Raw genomic sequence first — 16,713 nt, 5'->3', positions numbered from 1 at the left:
TGTGCAGTGCCAAGTTTGTGCAATATTGGGATGTTTTTTTAAATGAAAATAGGTCGATGTGTACATGGATACCAAGTTTGTGCAATTTTTTTACTTGCCATTTTCAAGTTGGCAATTTTGAGAAACACGCAGAGATTCTGCACTTTCCCAGTTTGTCGCCAAGGGCTCTCCTAGGATTTTACCCAAATTTTAATTAACATAATCTAATATTTTAAAGTTGCAGTTGCATAACATTATGGGAAGAAACGTATTCATGGAAAGGTTGTTTCACATTATGGAAAGCTTCTATCAATCAACTTTTATTTATTTTTAATTAAAACAAATTTTAAGACTATTTAACAGGAAGCGAGAAATAAAATGGAACGGATCACAGGATAAATAGTAGCATTTAGGCTGATTAGCATACCTCAGCTAAATATCCACTGTATCCTTAATTCTTACTCATCTATTACAATATAAATATACCTAATATTAAAAGTTTCAAAAACAATATTATAATTAAACTGCCTTGGACTAAATATCTCATAAGATTAATAAAGTTCTGCTTCAAGTAAGAGAAAAGCAGTTATGTAATTAATTGATAATACTGTATTATATTCTACAAGACATCTTTGTTGGTTTTTCAAGAGGATTTACCTTTCGAATTCTGCCCTGCTTCAGAAAATATGTTAGTGTCAAAAGCTGTTAAATACACGATTTTAAAAGTTAGTTCTTTGGCGCAGCTACAAACAGCGAATCAAGTTGCAACGCAGTGTTGCCAAATCGCGCAATTTTTGACAAAACTATGCTGCCAAAATTTATCTGCTTGCGATTTTGGGAAATTTTCACTGCTCTTTTTTCTTAAATGCACATATGTTAAAATAACTTTTATATTAAAATTAATTTATAATAAAAAGATTTTTCCCCCAGATGGTATAGTGTTTAGGAGCCACTCGAATTTTTCATGTTTTAATTTCTTCAAATATAATATATACTCTAATATTTGGTGGCAACATTTTGAAAAGTGAAACGGACATTTATATTCATTCAACGCAGAATTGCAAAACGAAAACAATCGTCCTTTAGGGACAAAGCCTCTTTGGACTAATAATTTAATATGTTCATGATAATGTAAAATTATTATGGCAACAGTGATGTTTTGTTTACATATGCTTTGAGCGGTTTAAATACGAAAATTGATTAGAGCCACTCCGAGTAAGTTGTTCATAAGACAAGTAAGTTTAATTATTTTTTACCCTACTGTCTAGAATTTCTGCATGATTAAAAGAATATAATTAAACCAGATTTCAGTTGAACAGTTGAACCTTTATTTACTATCATTTTTCTTATCATCACTAAATACTTGTTTTATTCTTTTAATATTTATTTCGATTCCGCTATGTTTATCTTGAAAAACAGCATAAGTTAAAACTATACTTGAAAGTTATTTTGTACATTAAAAACTTCATAGTGACTTGCAATTAAGTTTCAAATATGAATATTTCTCGCATTTCTAAAATTCCTTTAACCTGCAAAATTGTATTTTTTTTTTTTTTTTTTTTTTTGTTATGAAATACTTTTTTAGAAATATTTATTTTTGGTTTTCATCCGCAGAGAACCCGTTGGCGCCGTTGCATTTTTACTCGCCAAGCTAGCGGTTTAGCGACGATGAGCCGAGCCGTAAACGTTATATTCTGTAAACGTGATTTTTACTGCATGTAAATTCAAGTTAGCAGACAAAACAATATATTAAGCATATGGTAGTAAAAATTCACAGATAATAAGCATGTAGATGTAAAACTAACCGGTTAAACGTGATATACGATAATAAATTTGTATTAAATTCAAGTTAGCAGAGAAAAGAATATATTAAGCATAAGACAATATATAAGCATTTATAACGGAAATAAAAATTCATTTAATAAATATAAATTAGTATTAATATACTGAAATTAACCGGTTAAATGTGATAAGCGAAAAAAAAATTGTCTTAAATTCCATTTAACACAGAAAACAATATATTCCTTACACCAGCAGTGGTTTGCTAATTTTGATGACTATGGTGATACATCAAACTATTCTGTCATCTTAGATAATCAATAATATTTTTTATTTCAATTTAATCATCTATTTATGTCACACCTGCCATCCTCTGAAAGGTTATTGTTAGAAAAACATTAACAATATATTACCTTTTAAAATTTTACACTATAAAAATTGATTTATTCTCATAATTTTAGATGACAATAAACAATAATAAAAATAAAAGCATTACTTAGTTATTTAAAATGCACATGCACATTTTTGCGGCCTACGGAAACAAATTATTTTAGAGGTTGGAAACCTCATAGTTCTTAGAGCTGTTAATAATTAAGAACACAATGTAAACGGCCATGTTACAAATTAGCATTCACCACCGTATTTTCTTCCTTTCATCCCGAACCGAGAACCGGCATCTATCTACGAAAATCTGCAAATGCGAATAACGACAGTGATAATTCAACAAAATGAACGCAAGAGGAATGGTTGCAAACTTCAAACAAGTGAATAGGATAAATCTGCTGGGTTACCAGATTTAAACTATTATCGCCAAAGTTGGCGATGTTTACATTTACCGGGTTCTCTGTGGAAGTGCTTCCTTTATTTTGTGTAAATCATTTTATTTTTTACGTAAGAGTTTATGAAATTTAATAATCATTTGTGTTAAATATCGCTGCCTCAGCTTGGCGACATGTTTGAGCAATAACTTGCGGATTCACGTGAAAGTATTGCAACGATCGGTAGTTAAAAGTGAAAATCAAATGCAGATATTTAATTAAATTAATCTAATTTGGAGACTTTAATACGTGGCTTGCCAAATTTTTTTTTAATGATAAAACTATAAACTGATGCAGGTATTTTCATAATAGCTTACTATCGAATGAATACTTAGCAGAGACTTTTAGTTTTTATTCCTTGCATACAATTTTTTCCATCTCTTTATATTTTCTCATATAAACAATAAAATTTTACGAATTAAATTCTTTAAAATTTTTTAAAGAATTTAATTCGTATTTACAACTCATTGAGGCATTAATTTTAAAATCCTATGCCTTAATGCAATCGGACACAGTAAGTCAGCATTATTACTACAGGAAATATAAATGATAATGCTTGATAAAACTTTGGTTGAAAAATGGGAGGGTTTTTCATTTTCGAAGGAAAGGCTAATCTTTGGAATATGGTAACAGGTATTTTGGCGACATTTTGGTAAGGCGATAAAGGTTACTAGCTAGGGCTTTAGCAATGTACATGGATAAAGTCAAGAGTGTGTGCAATGCCATTTTTGTGCAATTCTGGGATGTTTTTTTAAGTGAAAATAGGTCGACGTGTACATGGATATCGTGTATGTGCAAATATTAAAAACGCTGCAAGCAGTGGGCGATTCTGCACTTTTTCCCAATTTCGCACCTAATTTTCGTCATGATTAAGCACTTTTGTTCCATAAAAGTTCGAGCATATGCGTAATTCGGCTAGCAGATTGTTGGAACAAATGTTGAGAGGGGGGGGGGGAAAGTGCTTTTACTTTGAGAAAACAAAATGGCGTCCAAAAAAAAAAATGACTAGCAGGTTGCTGTAGCAGGGTTGGTCGCCAAATTTTCGCCAAAAAGTCGTTAAGTTACCATAATCCAAAGATCAACCAGATGTTTTTGAAAAATGAGGGGTTTTAAAAACTAAACATTGCTAAAATATATGGACTGATTTGTGTTGGGCTGCCATCTAGTTTAAATAAAGAAGGTTCAGATTAATCTATAAATCCTTTTTCATTTAGTTTTCTGCCATCTAGTTTAAATAAAGAAGGTTCAGAGTAATCTATAAATCATTTTTCATTCAATTTTTCTGTGCCTACAGAAGGAAATTTTTAGATGTGCCCAGACCAGGCACACCGTACCACAAAGGGTTAACTCCGATAATGAATAATCATGATGTCATCAGATCCTCTTTTTGACTTGAACTTGATTAATTCTTAATAAGCCATTTTTTTAAGAAGTTTTATTTCTTTACAATTACAACCTGATAATCGTTAAAAACTAATTTAAAGTATTTTTCATTTTTAACACTTGCAAATAATATTACAAATTGGCTATATGCCAATACTGAAGCCTGCCAATATAAATGAGCATGAATTCTATACAATTATACGACTAAGATCTACATTTAGGAAATAATAATATTGATCATTATTTTTTGTAATAATCTGCATAGAAATGCTGGTCACTAAATCTCTTAACATCAGAAAAACTGATATTTTATTGTTAGTCTGATCCGAATGCAGACATTTCGTTCTTCGCTTTGTGTATGGCCCCTGAATATGCCCATGGGTTATTTGAAATAATTGATTTGTGAATTATAGATTATTGATGTTTCTTTAAATACTAAGTGCAGATAAGCTGAAAGAAATGAATAATTTATTATTTATTATGAAGCACAATAAGTAGCACACACAACACAACAATAGCTAGAAATTACTCAAAGAAATGCAGATATTAAGTATTCCTTCTTAGTATGCAAAATATATTGTGAAGTTTCTCAAATACCTGTCAGGGTGGACCCTAACTTAAAATTCAGCTAACTGCTAAATATCATAGCTGATTCATGACTGAACTTTCAGGCTTTCTGATCTGTGTTTATGTACAGTGGACATGGGCTCTGAAATATCTTAAAGAATTGGCTTTCAGGGTTCGTATGGTCCTTAAAAGTCCTTAAGTTTTTTTGAATCGATTTTTGGTCCTTAAAAGTCCTTAATTTCGACCAAAATCGAGAGAAGGTCCTGAAATTTAATCTGAAATTTCTGTCTGTTTTTATGACTGCCATTTTGAGTGTGAATTAATATTTTGGAGGAATATTTTTGGAGCTGATAATCTTTTGGTTATCTTTTGAATGGGTTCATGGGTTATAATTTGTTCCTATTTCTAATATAAATAGTGGGATACTCAAGTTTCTGAGCACGAAGTGAAACATAAGCATTTCGAAATTATTTCATTTTTTATAATGAAGAGTTCTTAACTTTTCACTTTTTGGGGATGTGAATTTTTTTATTAAATGGTTCTAAATTTGCCGATTTATCAACATTTTGGCGATTTTAAGATCAGTTTCTATAGAAAATTTTTATTTCCGAGATCTGGGAATTTTTCAATGATATTTTTCAGAACATTGTAACATTGATAAATTTCATTTAAATAATGGTAATATTTTGGAATTGTATTTAAGAAATAACATTAAAATAAAGCATTTGTATTTTTCGCTGTCATATTATAAAGTTCCATTTTGGCCACTTATTATGCAATATTTTTGAATGTGAAAAATAAGCAAGGTATAATGCTGTAAAGCACCTTTTCTGAAACATTTCTTAGCAAAAGCAAAATAGCTATGTAATTAATTAAAAATCTATTTTAAAATTTTTTATGGTATTTATCGAGTTTTTCCCATGTAATTGTCTCAGAATATTCAGAATTCTCAGAATATGCATCAGTTTTCTCCAGAGCTTAATTTGCGACCAAGCCCACAGGAGCCCAGCTCCGGTACTTCTTAGTTTTGCAGTTAAATCATAATTCTACCCGGAGCCCTACACTTCTTTTATGTACCTGAGCAAAATTTCAGTAGAAATTACATCTTGAAAATTTTATTTTTACTAATAAAATTATATTAAAAATCATATTAAATTTTAATTTATCTCTTCGTATTTTGTTAAATTTTAACTTGCACTATTTACCGTATTTGACGGCATGTAAGACACACTGGCATATAAGACGCACCCTTATTTAGAAGGCCACACACATGTAGATGTAGAAAAAGTTATGTGTGTCTGGATCTTTATCCGGGCTAAAAATAGCATTCAGTATTGAAAGTGTCCTTCATGGATAAGATGCAGGTAACTTTTTTGAGACCAAATTTAGGAAAAAAAGTGTGTCTTATATGCCGTCAAATACGGTAATTATTTTAAGCATTGATTAGTGAATTATTTAATTTTTTAATTATTAATGATTTTATTAGTCATGCTGTTACAGAATTGGTAGGGGTAATTTTGCTTTAGGATTTTAGACATTGCAGCTTGGAAAGTTTAGAAAGATATGAAGGCAAGATTGATAGACCCACGATTACAGAAGATTCCAGAAAAATGTGACAAAATGAAAAATGTCTCGATGGTATTAACACGCAGTTTCTTACTTTATGGAGAACGTCTGGAAGAAAAGTGAAAACATTGGTTTTATAGTTGAAAGTTTTACTTCTGATACTAGAATCTTCTTAACATTTTTATCTTCCTTTATTTTCTCTACTTCTCATTAGACATGAGCATGGAGAATATCAGAAATGCTTCTAATCTTATCATATGGACAGGCATTATAGAAAATGTTTTTTACTAATAAAGAAATTGAAAACTGACAATTTAAAAGATTCATCTAATATGTCTTAATGCATCATATACATGGCTGGCACTAAGCATTTTCTCACCTGATGTAGTTTCTGTGGATCTTAAATACTGCTTCCAGTGCCTGTTCTAAATGCTAAAAGTTTTGCCATTTCTAGATTTTGTTGCTCGGTGTGTCAATAAATTCTGAAAATTATGCCACATCAGCTCTGTAACCGAACCTTATCATCTATATTTCATATTTCTTCTGAATGTTCATATTACTAAAGAAATAAAATTAGCTGCTTTTTTTATACATTCTAAATGTATTTATTTTATTTAGAATAACAGAAATCTTTAATTAAATCTAAAAATTCTAAAATGAAAAGGAAATGGAGAAGAAATAAACTGAATACATAAAGAGAAAGAAAATTATTCTTCAAAGATATGTACAGTTATTATTATGTAACTTACCCAGTTGTTTACAATTTCAGCCTTTACTCTAATTTCCCATTTCTATTTCCTTACCAGAATGCAAATCACTTAGACAGTTTTTAAACTGAGGTTTTTGGAATGTAAGACAAGAGTGTTTCTGACCTCCACTTGCTCCCTGCATTAGTTCCTGCCAGCTCTCATAATTTGTAATTATTTGTCTTTGCATTATCGTTGCCGACATTTGAGTTTGTTACAACGATAGAGTGAGTTAAATGAAATTAAGTTGCATAGTCTTTGACCGCTAGTTGATATTTTTAGTTTGAATTTGACTCTTCTTGTTTAATTACATTACCACGAGCTGCAGTTGATTTTGTTAGCATAAGAACATGCCTCTATGTCTAAGTTCTTTTTAAATAAGAAGCTTATTTAAACCTTTGTCTGACTTTGTAGTTACTTTCAGACACAGCAATAATTTGCTTCACAACTGTCAGGGGTTTGGGGGCTATTTAACTTTTACCAGATCAAATAAACCCTCATAAGTACATTGTGGAGAGGTTGACAGGTTAGGAGATAAAACATGCAGAAACTAGTGAGGACATTCTTTCGCATATTGAGACAAATTTATAATTGTTAGTAAAGATGGTTCAAGAGAAGGAAATCGATATAAATTACTCAAAATGTCTGGGAAGGCTTCAAATTAAAAAGATGCATAACTATTTTGTTGAGTGTTGTTGCTACAAAATATAAATGGTTTTGTAGCTTTTAATGTGTAATTATCCTAATATCGTTTTAGAATCAATGTCATAAATTATAGGTATTTTAAACTGTGAAATTTCATGAGATTGTGATTTTACTAGGGCCTTTTTTAACAAATATTGTAACAAATATTGTTAAAAAATAAATAAAATTTAATAGTGACCATGTAAATCCATAATGACTGAGGTTATCTAATACCTAATTTAATTACTTATAACTAACTGCTTACCTTTAAAAATTATCTCTGCATATTAAAGCGAGTTATTGCCTTTCATTAACCCTTACCGTGATCACAACATAAAACACAAAAATGTAAAAACTTATGTAAAACTTATTCTTCGCATCTAGTGACACTTAAAATACTGAAAAATAACTTATCACCTCTGATGCTTTATTGGCTTATTAGAACCTTAAAGTATATTATCTGAGTCGCAACCCCTGAAACTCTACATGAAATTATGACAGTAACTGCGTCAGACGGAGCCCAGCTAACTTTCAGAACCTGCCAACCGTGCCTACATCAGGCCTCTCAGGTTTGTTTTGATCAGCAGGTCTCTTTCTAGGCAATGACAACAACCAGTCTTTTGTTATGAATCATGCTGATTATGATTTCATTTTAACCTATGCCCCTTGACATAAAATCTGTTTACTATTTATTAAATCTCTAGACTGAGTGAGTATGTTACAAAATGAAACATTAATAATAATAAAAACATAAAGCTAACTATTTGTAAAACATAAATAAAATGCCACTTATCTTCTTTCAAATATGTCCAATTATTATAAGTGTAAAATATTTAATGCTACTTGATAAATTCCATAAAGTTAATTTTATTCTCACACTTATTAATTATAATGTTAATTAAGCTATGCTTAATAATAATGCATCCTACTTACGGATCTATATATTATTTATAGGATGGTGTTACAAAAGTGAAGTTCAGGCATAGATAATATTTTTAATTGAATTTATTCAGTTCCCATTTGTTCATAGGTCCTTAATTTTTTTTCATTAATGGTCCTTAAAAGTCTTTAAAAGTACTTAATTTCCATGTGCAGAAATGTGTACGAACCCTGGCTTTGAAAATGTGTTTTTGCAGATCTCCCATAAAAGCACCAAGTTGACAAGTTCTTATTCCCAAATGGGTAGCAAAAATTGCTGCCAAGGAATAAAGGAAATGAATTATTAAATCAAGTAAACCCCAAAATTATCAGCCTAAAAACAATAAATGAATAGAACACCACAAGAATGCAGAAAAACAAAAAGTGTAATCAGAAAGGATTCAGATGTTTACAAATATTCACAACAGCATTATTCAAGATAAATCTGCTGCAGTTAGTTTGGAACAAATGGGCACCCCATTGTTCTCAGCTACTGTAGCTAAAATAATATTTGAATGTAAGAAACGTTGATTTTCTAAAATATTTGTTTTTTTATTAGTATTTCGTATATCTAAGGATGGTCTATTCCTGAAGTTATGTTTATTCCTTGAAACTGTATAAAGATGAAAAAGATAGAGTTTTAATAATAATTTGAAGTAATTATTCTACATAATTTTATTTCATATTTTAACCTGCAGTTTAAATAACAATACATATACTGGGTTTACCTGCCTCTGCAAAATCAACTGATATTTGTATTCAGTGGTATCAAGAATCTGTAAGTGGTAGAAGAACTTTTAAGGTATGTTGGGCAATTGACAACACCATCATAAGCAGTGCTGCAGATCGTGCTAATCTGTTAGAAGAAAATTTTAATTCAACTGATCTTTTTTTTTTTTTTTTTTTTTTTTTTTGCTGGAGGAGTTATTGAGGTAACAATGAATAAAATATAATCAGTTTTAAACTTTGCTGAACCAAAAATCACGTCATTAGCAGTTTTAATATTTAATGGGTGAATAAAAGTAATTTTTTATAAGACATATTTTCATTAATTTTTTTTCTACTATTGGTTTAGATGGCATCATAAATCTGAAATGCATTCACCTTTCTATGTCTCTTTATAATTTTACATTTCTAATGTTATGGTCACACTGAATTGAAAAAAATAATAAGCTGTTAAAAACAATTTTCTTGTAAATGATAATCACTTATTTCTGTTTCTTCCTTATGTCTGCATGAGGTTTGGCTCCAGAAGCCATAGAATATAAGAGGGGGAGGGCACATGTATCCTTAAAAAGTAGTCTTTGTAATATTCTGCTGTTGTATGAATTGCTTGCTTTAATAAAATATATTTTGCTGACAGATCTGCTGACAGATTGCTGACAAATGCTGATCTCTTAGTGCTTCTGCAGTTAGGGCTGTTTAACATGCATTGGGCATCTGCAACATACTTGTGTCATTTTATTGGATCTTCAGTAGACAATTTGGCTAAGACTAGAATTAGAATGAAAGTTGAATGGATACTTTCTGCTTGACCATTTCCTCACAGAATGCCTGTAGTTTAGAATATGTACTGGTTTTTTTTCTTTTGCACAGTAATCATCTGGGCAGTTCTTTGAGGTGAAAGCCGTATCTCTGTTTGTAATTATTCTAAAAGGATCTCCAAAGATGAATCTTGGGCTGATGTCAGCTTTACTGATACAGCTAGACAAACTTTATAAAAGCATCTACAGGGGTCAATTCTTGTTTGTTTATAGTAACGGTCCTATAAAATCTTCATGAAGTGTGCTTAAAGGTACATTTTCATTGGTTTCATGCTCCCACCTTTTCCTTGCTTTTTGTTGCATAAAATACAACCTACACAATACACAGTAGCTTGCTGTATTCACTTTTTGAAGGTAGGAATGAAAAAAATCTCTCTTCAGTGTATAGAGTTTGATGCTCTTTCACAGCATAAACTGATATTCAAACTCCTAATGGACTTGAAGTGAATTATTGCTTGGCTGAAGATACTGACAAAGACTTCTGATGGTTAAAATATAACCTTTTTATTAAATCAGATCCTTGAACTGCACATCTCATGTTTAACAAAGTCAAACAATGACTTGTCGCAAGCTATCTTAAAAGTCACATTCAAATTCAAATTAAAACTAATCCAGTAATCAAATATTGCACAATTCATTTAATGGGAAGTTGGCTCAAACTTCTCACCAGCATAACAATTTAAATGTCAGCAGTCACAATCCAAAGCCAGAGACTTTGGATTGTGATCTTATCTGAGATAGTGAGATAGATATAATAATAAATTACTGAGATAGTGAAATCTAGTAAATGTGGCCTCGAGAAGCAGAAACAGGCTTTGTCTTAAAATCTGTAATCCTCAAGTTTTCTCGAACTAATTTGCATTCTGATAGGGAAATGAAAAGGAGAAGTGTAAATTTCTAAATCATAACTGGTTAAATTTACGTTCTTGTGTAGCATGAAATTTTTGGCTAAATAATTTTTGGCATAGGCATTCCAGGCATGATTCTAATGCTAGAATGACATATGAATGTAGAAGAGGATTACTTTTAAAGGGACAGAAGTTAATTGACTTCAGAAAACTTTTTTAAATGTTGCTATACTGTCCATGCTTCGTAGCTATAGCTGTCCAGTCAATTTTTTAAATCACTATGGAATAGCTTTTGCCTACATTTTGTCAGGTATTGAAAACAAACTTGTGTATTTTGTTTGTTACTAAATATAAGAAAATGCATCCTTATTAGATTCATTCACCTATGTATAGTCTTTTACTGCATACATTGGCAAATAAATCTAAATAAATAAACAAAGCTATTTTGAAAGCCATTCATCATAAAAATTCCTAAGTGCCAGAGTTTTTCTTTTGCCATGTCTAGAATTATGATTGTAGGAACAAAATTGTACTGTTAAATTGACTGAATCTTCTAGTCATCATCAATGAGAATTTTTTTTTATTTTAAATTTATTTAGGTATCATTTATTAACAAGTTTCATTGCATCACAAATTAGCAACTATATATGTAGTCTACTGTTTCTTTTAAATATATTATATTAGGGCTTTTGTAATTCAGTACATGTATGAACGCAATAAATTAATTAAGCAGAAATTACTACTGAGGTTCATGACCAAATGTTTGCGTGCAATAAAAATAAAATACATTTGAAAATTGCTGACAAATACAACTTTCTGGATGAATATTCAACTGTTAACACAAATTTATTTATGTGTCATAAATCAAGTGGATAAAGTAATTGTACATTGGCAGTTCATTCTATTTCAGTTCAAATATTATCTGTGTGAATATTTTCATTGCTTTCCTCATGTACTTCTCTCTGTATGTTGCAAACATGAATGAGTTTAATTTAAGCTAAATAAATAGTGCTAAATAAAAGTGCTAAATAAAAGGAAGCCTCGAGGACTGGATAATCCTTGCATGCATTGTCGTAATCATTTATTTGTGTACCTGAATTTTATTCAATAAGACAAACACAGTTATTTTAAAATCGTAATTGATGACACCGTAAATAAATAAAAACTGATAAAAATTATTATACGTAAATTTACCCTCATACACTCATAATTACACCTGGTTTACTCATCATGGACCTCTTAGTTGTATGCTTTATTTAAATATTTGAGGCTGTTTACCCGCAAATAATAATAACATAATAATTATTTTTGTGGAAATATTTGTGTGGCTTTGCTGAATCTGATTAGAACTTGCTTCATCAAAAAATTTAGTATACAAAAGGGAATTAATGTTTATTAATACTGTGTCTTTCATTGTATATTTAAGGTGGAAATATTTATTATTATTATTTCTTTTATTTTAGACATTTCTAAAAGAAAGTTTCCATGAAGCAAGTCTTGATCCAACATATTGCAATTATGTAGTAGGTGGAAGAATAGCATACCTGTGTTCTGTTCTTGTGGAAGATACTGCTGTTGTTTTCTGTGGTCCAGACCCAAGAATTCTGGTGGCAGTTGATTTAGATTTATGAGATGCTGTTCCTGCTGAAGATAGCTCCAACTTATTTAATGAAACTTAACTTCAGTAAGTGGACTGTAATATTAACAATAACAAATTTATTTTAACAAAAACAACATTATTGAATACTAGCACACGCATGTGCTTATAGTTACCTATGTAACTTAGTTAAAAGCGAACAACCATATGCTCCCACATCAAGTCAAAAATCATACATACTAATAAGGCAAAAACGAAATAACTTTAGGGTTACACTAAAGCCAAACTCTGCTTGGCGTAAAACAATGCTGCCAAGCAATACTCTTTCAGACACCGAAGACTAAGTAACACCTTTTTCTTTATGGCTCTTTTTATAAAATGGACTGATTAATTTTATTTCTAATTGTTTCTTTAGTTTTGGGATATATGCACATAGACATGCTTTGTCATAATCAAATAAACCGGTTTCTGCATATTACAGAAAACATATTTTTTCTGAACATTGGTGAGATATTTTGAATGATTTGGTGTCTTTTCAGTCAGTGGAAGATTAGCCGAAAGGGAAATTAGTATACTCAGAGCAGAAATTTCTCCCCCTCCCCCCACACACAGAAAGGGAAATGAGGCAGGTTGCAAGTAAATAATACCTTTCCATTGAGGAAATATCTTGCATCTCTACCTGTCTTACTTGAGTGTTAACTTTTGCTTAAGTTGCATGTCTTCAACTGGCTTATATTTGGCAACTATTTGCCAAATTTTGCATATTAATTAACAGCGGTAACTTTTAGCCTCTACAGAGCAGGCTATTTGTGTTTTCTTCTATTTGCATTTTACTCGCGTTCTTACTTGAAGAGGAAAAATTAAACATGTTATTATTCTATATAATTTTGATTTAAAAAGAATCTAGACAAATTAACTTAAAGAAAGCTAAAATGCATGGATTTATAAATAACTCTCTTCCTTAATAAGTTTTAAAAGTAATTAGTTTATTCAGCTAGCTTGAGATTTCTGTCTTCAACATACTATTTTAAAAAATGATTAGACAACAGTAAATTCAAATTCTATTCCTGGAAGACAGTACTTTCATTTTAATTTGCAGTTATTTAATTAAATTAAATTTCATAGGATAAATTATAAAAAAAAATTTCACTGATGCATATACCTCTAAATTATTATTTTAAAATGAAATGAAACAGCAAGCATAACATACATGGCAAATGGCTACATTCTGACTTTGTAGTTTAATCTCATATTTGATATTTCTGTGTTAGATACATAAATTGCAATCAGCATTAATTAGAATAGTTAAAGCTTTAAAGACATTATAAATAGTATTAAAACATAATCTCAAAAGCTTGTGAGATCATATTGTGAGTTCAAACATGTGAGACAATTTGGAATTTTGATTTGAACTCATTTTTCATGGGAAAACCGAAAAATATATGAAATTTTAAATGAAAAATATGTAAAATATGAATATAACACAAAATAAAATGTTTGATTAATTATACAAACATTCCAATAAAATGAGAAAGCTGCTCAAATGACTGAGTAGCAAAGTTACTAAAAAATGTGTCTAAGGGATAAGATTAATTTTTCTTTTACGCATTTTGCAAGGGAAATGTTTCTGAAATTTCATTTCAGTTTGTTAAAATTTTCGTCAGTTCAGAAAATGCGATGCTCCCAAATTAACTAGCTACATGGGCATTTTCTTACTTTTCTCCTTGTGTAATGTGAGTGGGAGACAGTTTCCCTTAAAAGGTCTTCCATTAAGGCATCTTCACTTTAAGAATATTGTGCTTCCCCATAAAAACCATTAAACAAACAAACTGAAAATACAAAGCATTGTTAAGTTTTTGTCATAATTTGGGGTGTGGTCAGAAATTTTATAATTCATCAAAATTTCCTCCAGTAAACTGAACAGCCACATGCAACTCTTTGCCTCCTTAAATACAGTCAAAAGTCGTTAATTCGGACACCCATAATCCGGAATGATCTATAATCCGGACCTCAAAGCTAAAATCTTTCTGCGCATGCGCCGCATTGACGCATGCGCATAGGCGTTTTACTCGTGCGCCCAAGACATTTACGACTGCGCATATGCGTCTGCGCAAGTGCAGAATACGTTTTCGCGTTCGCGTTTAAGGTATAACGGACGCTATAAGCTAAAATTATCTAATTATCTATTTCAGTTAATGTTGATGATTGCGTTGTTCCTTAACCTTCGAATTGGATCCGGCTTATTATTTTTTGAAGACTGTAAGAGCAATTTTCTAAAAGTAAGCTTGAACTTTTGATTATGTCAAATAGAATTTCTGATGCTGGAGCTCCCAAAGGATCTAGAAAACGAAAGTATGTTTCGATGTCCATCAAACAAAAAACGAATTGCTACAAAAAATGGATAAAGGCACATTCTTTGTTTATCTAACCGTTCCGAAATCTGTTTATCAATTTCACGCTGCTGTGCGCGGGGGGGGGGGGGGGGGAGACATCGCGGCCGGCGCGCAATGAACTGGAAGTTTATTTGTCAACACTATCGTTATCTTCAGAGCAGATGTTTTTATTTTATTCGGCTTATAATTCCTTACTAAATGTAGTATTTAATTTCGATGTACTCCGTCTTTGATATGATTTAAATCAAATTCCTCGTCATTATAAATACCATGAATACAAATCAAATAGTTTTCTGGTTGCAATTTTCTAATTTCGGCTATGCGTAAGGTATGCTTTACGCATCCGCGCGTTGAAAGAAATGTTTAATAAAGTAAACAAATAAATATTAGGCTTCTTTTTTGGTAAATTTTGATACCCTTTAGATCATAATTGCTCATTATTTTATAAATTACGGTTTCATATTTTTAATTTTATAATTTCTGCATGCCATCTTACCAGATTTAAACTGATGATCTATAATCCGGAATCGCCGAAGTCCCGACGAGTCCGGATTAAAGACTTTTGACTGTATAGTTTTCTTTACAATAAGCAGTAGTTTAATTTGTATAATTAAATATATAACTAAGTTAAATGTATAATTCAAATATCATGCTATGATGCTTGTTTATACGTATCATCAACTTCGTTTTTCATAGTATATTAATGCATATTATAATTTCAAAATGCATAAAATACATTAAATTTTTGAAGTATTAATAAAAGACCAGAAAATTCTTTTCTGGACTTTGAGCAAATTGTTTTTAGAATGGGCTTTAATTGTTGAGACAGTATAAAAGACATATATTAGGAATACATTCTGCAATTTTTCAATTTTTTTCAGTCTTTTCTCAGTTTATTATATCAGCTGTATATCAGTATTCAGTTTTACCACATTAAATTCAATTTGACAGCAAAATCGCAAGATATTTAAAAGCAGCCAAACACCAAACTCGTACGGTGTTGCCACTGCTTGGTTTGAAATCATTGAGTCTGTTAACCAAAAATATATTAAATTTTTGTAAAACATGAAATAGATAATAAAACAAATTCAAATTTTGGACTTCCAGATGCACATGTTTGGGTGGAGGACTGCATTATTTAGTATTTGATTGCTCTACGGTTGTTTTTTCACAATGCAAGAAACATGCATAAATTCATGTAGATCCTTCTTTATTATACAGGATGCTAATATTTGGTGGCAACAATTTGACAAGTGATACAGTTAATCTATCTCAAATTCATATAAATGTATCTCATCATTGTTGGATAATTTCTTGCTTGAAATACTATAGCCAAACTTAAGACGTATTTCTTTAGTTTTAATTATAAACTAAAATTTATTCTAAACATGATCAAATTCATATGAATTGTATTTTAGAGATTTTTGACTGTTCTATCAAAGAAAGAATTACTGTCCATTAATATGCCAAATTTAACAGTTTTTGACCAAATGAGCAAAAAACTGAGAAAAGCAGACATTCAGGTAAAGTTGTTCATATGGATAACTTGGAGAAGAGGAAAACTTTTTTTTTTTTTTTTTTTTTGATTCATTAGATTTATTGTACGAATTGGAAGATATGGAGACAATCTGGCATGCATTGGTGCAACTTCTAGGAACCACAGTGCATACTTACAATTTTTTACAAATGGAGGTAAATATGTTTTATCAAATTGAATATTACATGAGATATTATTTAAATGCTTGAAAATGTTTTTGAGTTATTCCATTATTTTTACATAATGCCATTCTTCCTTTACTTTAAAGAAATTATTAAGTAATGCATTTATAATTATTAAAATATTATACATAGTATTCACGTAATCATAACATGTCTGCTGAAGTGTCACTGT

General features: G+C 30.5%; 1 protein-coding gene and 1 long non-coding RNA gene across 11 annotated transcripts in view; one reads left to right on the top strand and one right to left on the bottom strand.

The window, feature by feature from the left end:
- The window catches only part of LOC146994865 (inositol polyphosphate-5-phosphatase A-like), a 205,737-nt gene that overhangs the window by 113,535 nt on the left and 75,489 nt on the right, over nt 1-16,713 (bottom strand). For 2 of the 5 annotated variants that reach the window (XM_085824596.1, XM_085824603.1), the window contains exon 1: nt 637-748. The exons of 1 other annotated variant lie outside the window; for it this stretch is intronic. The gene's annotated coding sequence lies outside the window, so the exon portion shown is untranslated. Of the gene's footprint in view, nt 1-406; nt 539-636; nt 749-16,713 lie in introns of those variants that run through there. 2 more of the 5 variants (XM_085824597.1, XM_085824604.1) reach the window with 2 other exon arrangements.
- LOC146994866 (uncharacterized) overlaps nt 1,007-16,713 on the top strand; it is a 41,369-nt gene continuing 25,662 nt past the window's right edge. For 2 of the 6 annotated variants that reach the window (XR_015043290.1, XR_015043287.1), the window contains exons 1-3: nt 1,009-1,214; nt 12,296-12,516; nt 16,417-16,514. This is a non-coding gene — a long non-coding RNA (uncharacterized LOC146994866). Of the gene's footprint in view, nt 1,215-12,295; nt 12,517-16,416; nt 16,515-16,713 lie in introns of all 6 variants that reach the window. The other 4 variants (XR_015043293.1, XR_015043289.1, XR_015043292.1 and 1 more) reach the window with 4 other exon arrangements.

Source organism: Stegodyphus dumicola, chromosome 10, assembly GCF_044657685.1.
Source record: "Stegodyphus dumicola isolate Sdum_Otavi_A_Nest chromosome 10, ASM4465768v1".
In the NCBI taxonomy this organism is placed as follows: Eukaryota; Metazoa; Arthropoda; class Arachnida; order Araneae; family Eresidae; genus Stegodyphus; species Stegodyphus dumicola.
This window is presented reverse-complemented; position numbering and strand designations above follow the sequence as displayed.